This window comes from Anneissia japonica, unplaced genomic scaffold, assembly GCF_011630105.1.
Source record: "Anneissia japonica isolate Jap-2015-1 unplaced genomic scaffold, ASM1163010v1 scaffold287921_len548085_cov176, whole genome shotgun sequence".
In the NCBI taxonomy this organism is placed as follows: domain Eukaryota; kingdom Metazoa; phylum Echinodermata; class Crinoidea; order Comatulida; family Comatulidae; genus Anneissia; species Anneissia japonica.
This window is the reverse complement of record NW_022750794.1, coordinates 108,889-116,842: the sequence shown is the minus strand read 5'-3', so window position 1 is coordinate 116,842 and position 7,954 is coordinate 108,889. Positions and strand designations below refer to the sequence as shown.

Sequence of the window (7,954 nt, the reverse complement as noted above, 5' to 3'; positions counted from 1 at the left end):
ACCTGACGTGGAAATGTACCGAATACTCAGTACATTTGAAAACAACTGCAAAAAAAATCGCAAGTTGTTCTATCGCAAAAAAAGGAGGTATTAGTGTATTCATCAATAGACAGTTTGGGCAAACTCCGTATCCGTATGCGTACGTATGGATGAAATTCGCGTACTACGTCACAGTCTTTGTGTAGTGTGGCGTCAATACCGTCCGTGATACGGGTTTTCGATGCGTATTGAGCCCATTTCACACGTAAGTTGAAAAACATATGAACTTATTCTGGTATATTACTTTTTTAAGCTTGAAAACAAAAAGGCAAATTCTGTCAAAGTAGAACAGACTATTCAAGGCAATGCTGACAAAGTTTTTGACTATAAATTCTGCATGCAAGTGATACAAAGTCAAAATTTGGCCTGACTGTCAAATCAACCTAGGCCTAGGGCTGCCATTTTAAGTGCTACTGCCTCTTACGGTCACATAATTTTTGCCCAAATGAAAGCTACGAACTCAAACTTATCCGTATACGTGTACTGAGACGGATTATGCCTATACGTTAGTTTGCCCAAACTCAGTGAATCCGTATCCGTATTCGAGCGCGAGTTGGTTTACTCTTGTGCGATGGTGTCATCTTATCATTAGCCAATCAGAGCGCTTTATATGTTTCCCTATGCTTAGCTCTTCACGAAAAAAAAAATTCGCCTCCAGGATCTGCCCGACATGAGGGCTAAAGGCCCCTACGGGGGTGGGGCTAGGCGAGCGAAGAGAGCCTCACTTGGTCAGGGGCCGTCTGGGGCCACCGGTGGGGTCCACGGATATTTGACGAATTTTGGTGAATGTTTATTAGTTATTTGATAGGCATCAAGCTACCGTAATATGACTTCCCCAGGTAGCAAAGTTTATGGGGCCCTTATGTGAAATATCCGGGCCATGTGGGCAGGCCCATACCACACTTAACCCTTATGGGGCCTGTATGGGCTACACCATATGGAATTTAATTCTAAGGGTCCCGTAAGGGTAAAAGATCGAGAAACCAATATGGGTAACATGTGGGTCAGGGAATTTGGCACCCATGAGGGAAAGAAAAGGGCAATCCCTAGTAAATTTACACATTTGGGGCCCACAAGGGGAAAATATGGACATACCCTTTTGGGAAGTTTATGGGTCAGCCCATGTGGGAAAAGTGTGGGCAGTCACTAATGGGTACTATGTGGGCAAACACATTTGGGAACGTTTTTTAAAAAGTGTGGGTATGCCTATATGGGTAAGCGCATTTGGGGCCCACAAAGAAAAAATCTGGGCAGACCCATAATGGCTATTTCTGGGACAGCCCATGTGGATGAAGAATGGGCAATCACATATTGGCACTGTAAGGGCCAAAACATTTGGGATACATATTTTCAAAAGTGGGCAGGCCCATATGGTTTAGCATGTTTGGGGCCCTTGAGGGCAAGCAATGGGAACATTCATAAGGGCTCTTAGTGGGTCAGTCCTTATGGGCAGATTATTTGAAATCATACATGGGATAAATATGGGCAAAAGCATGTGGGAAATATATTTTTTAAATATGAGCAGGCCCATATAGGTAATCCTATTTGGGGCCCACAAGAGAAAAAAAATGGATGAACCCATTTGGGCTATTCATAGGTCCAAGGTCTTGATAGGTCAGCCCATGTGGGCAAAGTGAGGGGTTATAATATATGGGCAATATCAGGCCCAAAACATTTGGGATATATATATATATATTTTAATATGTGCAGGCCCAGATAGTTTAACATATTTGGGCTCTTGAGGACAAGAAATGGGAACATTCATAAGGGTTCTTGTGGGTCAGCCCCTGGGGGAAAATTAGAAATCATATATGAATAAAATAATATAGGGAAAAGCACGTGGTAAATATATAAATTGTTTTAATAGGCATATGGGCATATGCCTATATGTAATCTTATTTGAGAGAGAAAGTAATGGGTGAACCATGGGTTATTCTGTGTCCAGTTGTGTATCTACAAGTCTTGAAATGGGGGTGCTGATAAGGGGATTGATCAGGTAAAATGGAAGGGCTCGGTGATCATTTGAGGGGCGATAACTCGCAAAATAATGTGATTTTTAACTACTTTACCGGATTTTTAGGGGTGCAATCGTGGAGGGGAACGAGTAAATTTTGGAGGGACGTAAGCTCTCGAAAAACCCCTACCCCGCACCCAGATACGCCACAGCTGTTTGTGTCAGCCCATATGTGGGCAAAGTATTGGGTTATCACATAGGCCTATGGGTACTATAAGGAATGAAACATTTGGGATATATTTTTTTAAATATCGGTTAAGTTCAGATGTTTTAGCACATGGGGCCCATGAGACTGAAGGAGAGAAATAAGAATACATGTAGTGTAAAGTAAAGGACTATAAATTGTCACATCATTGGGTCACTCAATTATAAGCACAAATTCTTTTACAATCATTTTCTTTAAAAAGTAATTCAATATCAAGCACTTCAACAACAGGTCACAGTTCACGTTTGCTGTGCATGCATACAATCCCAGTTGCTACCTTTGCATGGTCCAAGGCTACTCAGCCCGAATTACTTAAATCGGATTGGCCTAGGTTACTTCAAGACCAAGAATGCTGGTTTTTGAATTTTTATCAGTTAAATTGCCCCTCTCCCACCTAGGTTTATTTCACCTAAGAGTCGTACGATTTCTACGAGTTAAAACTCGTGATCTTTGGAAAGGACCTATACGAGCTTATTACGTGTTAGTTACGAGTGAGGTACGACTTTATGGAGTTGGTTACGAGTTATGTACGAATTATGCCGAGCAGAGCACCGAGTTAACTACGAGATTATTACGAGCGTAACAAGTTTGAACCGAATTAGATACGAGTTAGGTACGAGCCAACTCGGTGCGCTCGTACTTACTCGTACGCGTTTTTGGGTGCTCGCATCAAACTCGTAGATGACAAAACCGCTGACGAGTATCCAGAGTAGTGTACGAGCTAGGTAGAAGGAGTACCCTGGGAGTACCCCGAGTACTCTACGAGTTCTTCGAGTTTACTACGAGTTATCTACTCGTGGCGATAATTTTGAACATGTTCAAAATTAGCGCCACGAGTTCAGAGCTGCTACGAGTAGGTAAGAGCCCTCTCCGAGCTTTCCGAATCGTCCTAGGAGTGTTTGCCGAGTTAGCAACTCGGCATTCTCTTGTAACTCGTATGATGAAACAACCCCTAGTGGGAGAGGGGCTAAGTTGAAGTTGGTACAGTTACAGCTCTTGATGATAAGCGGTCTAAACATAGACTTGGAAGTATTTCAGCAGTATCTAGGGGTAAGAGTTTTGTTTTAATTATTGATTCAGTTATGTGGTTTACTATACCAGTGTATCTCCCTGGTATAACCGTCATAACCTGGTATGTAGTGTAGTTTGTAAGAACAAGGATGTATTTAGTAAGGACATATACCCTCTAGTACTACAGAACTAGCTGAGCATACAGCCTGCTAGCCTAGGCCGTAGGAAGGTCCTTTTGTTGACCAAGCCAAAAAATGGTCCGAAGAATTGCCATCTGTAGGTATTGATTTATTCGTTTCATCTGTTTCTAACGTTATTTGCGTAATAATTTCGGACATAAATTATTTCTTTATTCATAGAGGCCTAGGCCTAGACGTAACTTTTATTATACTAATCATTTCTAACTAAGTTAGCCTTAGCTTAGCCTTTAGGCTAAATAAATTTACATCCAATTTTATTCGGCAAAATAATGCCAAACATTATTATAAATGTTTTACATCCATCATAACATATTTTTTTCCTTTCAATAATTTCAGAAATATTTAATAGTTCAACATTCCCAAAAAAAAAAATATATAAACCATGCATATAAAATTAAATATTTTTTTCATTTCAATTCATGTGGATTTCAAATGCATTTAACATACTTATGCATAACGATAGGTTAAAAATATTTTGGCATTCCTGGTGTGAAATGAATAGTTGAATACGGATGTTGCCAATCTAAAATAAACAGTTTGACTGAAAGAACCGAACTAATGAAAAACATTACTGTACTTATAAACTTATATTTTTTGTCATTTTTATTTATTTATTTACTTTATATTCTGTAATTGAATTCTCTATTCCTTAATTACTACAGAATAATGAGAGTAACATTTGTTTTGTTTGTCCAGTATTTTTTCTTTACTCATTTATCTTTTCAATAATTCATTTTTATATATTGTCAGTTGTTGTTTTGTAACTGTTCTACGGTTCGAACCTCTCCTGCGCGAGAGTGTTCCTCTAATATAAAAGAGAGAACCAATAAATCTTATCTTATCTAACAAAAAATGTTTTACCAGAAGTAAACATGCACCTGTTTAATTCTACAGTGCTAGATTTATTTTGAATGATCCATGAAACTTTGACATTTAGATTGAAGAATTACCAAAAGTTACGTACAATAATAATTATAAATAATGATGTAACTCTCACGGACCAAATACTGTGGAATGGCCCCTGAAACAAAAAAAAAATAATAACCCCGCTGGGGTAGCCAGCTTAATGTAACAGTGTAGGCTTACAGTTAACTTTTAAAATTTCCCGTTTTGAATTTGAAGACGGTATGGTATCATCAAAAACAAACTTTGGATGTAGTCATTTGAATCTTAATAAATCCCTAATATTCGTGTATGTGATTTTGTTTTACTGTATACAGTAGAACCCTTAATAGGGGGTGTCCCCTGAATAGGGGTACCCCTATTCTGGGGACGCTAACCAAAAAACATTTTCCCCATTGATAGGGTTTTTGGCATGTATTCATATAACGATGACATACAATCTTTATAATTTTATTTTTATTGACATAAGAATCAGTTGAAATAGAGTAAGATCTTATAGCAATAATTTGCAATGCAAATACAATTAACCTATAATATGAAATCAGCAGAAATGTAATTAAAACAACAATAGTTAAATATATTCCCAATATCCTTTCATTATGCAATATTAATGACTAACTATTCTTTTTTTTATTGAGCTTTCTAATAAATGATTAAATAATTTTATATGGTTTGAAATAGTACAAGGTGATTAATATATGTACAGTATGTGTAGCTTCTCTACTATTTGTATTTAAACCGAAATATTTAATTTGTATGCAATCTTATATTTCATTTATAAACCTTACTCTATGTATATTACTATATTCAGCATAAAGGTAAACTAAGGACAGTAAACTGTTTCCTTATGGTACCAGGAACTTAGATGACAAACAAGTCAGGAATGTTCCATGGATACTTATCCCACTTTTATTAACTAAAACAATGACATCATATAATCATCCTTAATTCTATAAGTATACCAATGTGTATGTAAATTTTACTAAAATGGCAAACAGAGACTGGTTTATTTACAAATAACAATACTCACATTAGAGCTTTCTATTAGATGGATATAGCATGAATAGAGTAATATGTTTCGATATTGATTATCCTATATGAAATACACAAAAAACAAAAATAAAAGAAATTCCAATTGTTAAGGGTCAAAATTGGTTTACGAAGTAACACGTGCAGTATGTTAGTGTTGTAGATGTTGTGATACAATGATAAAAAAAAAACTCCTTAATAGGTGTTGTTTGCCCATTTGGCACACTTAGAAAGTGTTCCCGTCCCCTAAATAGGGGTTGGCTGTAGTGTTAACAAATATACTGTCCCTCGTTTCACGGAAAAGTATCCACTTAATAGGGTTGACCTTTGAATAGGGGTGTCCAAAAGAAGGGGTTCTACTGTATTCATAAAAATATACATCACTTTATAAAGGTATATTAAGATTCTAATAACAAAAAATAATTAGTAGGCTTAATAATGCAGATTAACAGTAATAGTAGTAGTAAACAATTTTTAAATGAATGATAATAGTATTAAAATAAAAGTAGATATAATAATAATACTAATTAATAATAATAATAACAAGATATGATACTTAATATAAAATAATTGTGATACCATTTAGGTAATTCTGTATCATTGAGTAATTATTGGAGTAATTTAGTTGGACTGCCCAGACTGCAGCCTTTCCCCGTAATTAACCTATTGTTTAATTAAGCTATTGTTAAATTAGGCCGTGTTCTAGTCCATGCTATATAATGAAACAATGGGTTGAGGGATAAAGCTTTAAAATTTTTGGTGACAGTTACTGTATGTAGGCCTAGGGCTTAATCACTATATTAATAACTTTTGCCTGTTTTCAGAAGATGATGGTCACTCAGTCTCAGCAGGTCTCTCAGTAAAGTGACAGTTGCGGAAACAGAAAACTGCCTGACTTTCAAAGGTGAATAAATTGTTTTGTTTAGATTTTAAGTTTAGGGGCCTACTGTACTGTAGGTTCTGATTATGAATCATACTCCACATAGACACAGTGTACTTTACTTACGACCATGATGGAGGTTATAACTAATAAAATATAATGTGATGTAATAGGCCTATAATCGATATCACTGTAACACTGTAATGTACTGTCTGCAAAACATTTAATTTAAAGCTGTTTTGAAAACTAAAAAAAAAAAAAAGAAACGGGATTGGAACTGATAATTCAGTTGGTAGATAAAAAACTGCTAGGCTAGTCTATTATCTTAGCTACAGTACATTATGTATATCGTACTCTTATTTTAATAACTTAGATTTTGAAGGGAAATAACAGATTTTAAATTTGAGTAAGAATGTTTAATGTACTGTACATTTACTACTAATTCATTCTTTTCCTAAAGACACAGACAGCAAAATCACCTTAAGGCCTGTTTATACTTCAACGATAACGATAACGATAACGATTAAAAAAAAAACTAAAAGGCGATTGTTCATATAGAAAATAAAAGAAATAAGAGTATTGTTTACACTAGGACGATTCGATAACGATTTATCGTATATACGATAACAAAATATCTTAACAAATCAAATCAGATGATGTCATAATCATAGAAAAACGATAAAATCATTGCTAATACTACGATTTTAATGGATATAACATGAATAGATTAATAATATGTTTCGATATTGATTATCAAAATTAAGACAATTTAAACAAAAATAGCATTTTACATATTTAATTGACAGAAAGACAATTTTCCCCTGCCCCTGATTTTTAAAAAATTTTGACCTGTATAGTGAGAGTTTTCAATCACTTTTTTTTTTTCGAAATGCAAAGAACTATGAAATGCATTTTCGAAATGCAGAGGACTATGAAATGCATATTTCGCTCAGCTCTGTTTTAAAATAATTTATTTTTTTGTATCTTTCAGCCATTGTGGAACTCCGAAAAAAAAGTTAATGCCAACAAGCCATTGTGATTCAATATTTCGAACTTGATTTGTTCAATTGCAGAATTCATACTATCTTAAATTTTAGTAAGATTATTCATTTACCTTGTCATCGAAGAAGAAAATGCATGGTTATGGAGAGATGCTGTTTCAGTACACAAAGAATGTTGGTTTATATGCACGCCTGACGCAAACGATTCTTAAATATGGTTCTATATTATAAACTCTAGTGACGCTTTAATATAATAGCCTTATAATTATCGACAAAAATGCTGATATAAACAGGACTGTAAGCGTAACAGTAAATACTTAAGCCAAATGATATGTGAAGGGGTATGTCCCTACCCTATGAAGAACAGCTGATATTTTTAATTAAAGAAATTATGGTTTGTATATCTTAAACCCAGTGGATTTTGTAAGTCTACAGGAGTCAATTAAAGCCATTGTTATTTTACAAGAAGGAGCTGGGACTAATTGAAGACCAGATAGAACTGGGACCAGCAGCTGAAGACAAGTTCAAACTGGGACCAGCTAAAGACCATTTAGAACTTGGACCAGTTGAACAGTTGTGAAAAACACAATACAGTACCCAACTAATTTTAGTGGCCTCCCTTACATTTCAATTCCTATTCAGTCCTGGAAAAAAAACCTGATATAGCCCAGA

The 7,954-nt window shown here is 35.4% G+C and overlaps 1 long non-coding RNA gene across 1 annotated transcript; it reads left to right on the top strand.

The window, feature by feature from the left end:
- The first annotated feature begins 3,161 nt into the window (after positions 1 to 3,161).
- LOC117121538 lies at positions 3,162 to 7,683 on the top strand. The gene is made up of 3 exons (XR_004447578.1): positions 3,162 to 3,308; positions 6,226 to 6,305; positions 7,273 to 7,683. It is a non-coding gene; the product is annotated as an uncharacterized LOC117121538 (long non-coding RNA).
- The last annotated feature ends 271 nt before the right edge of the window (positions 7,684 to 7,954 follow it).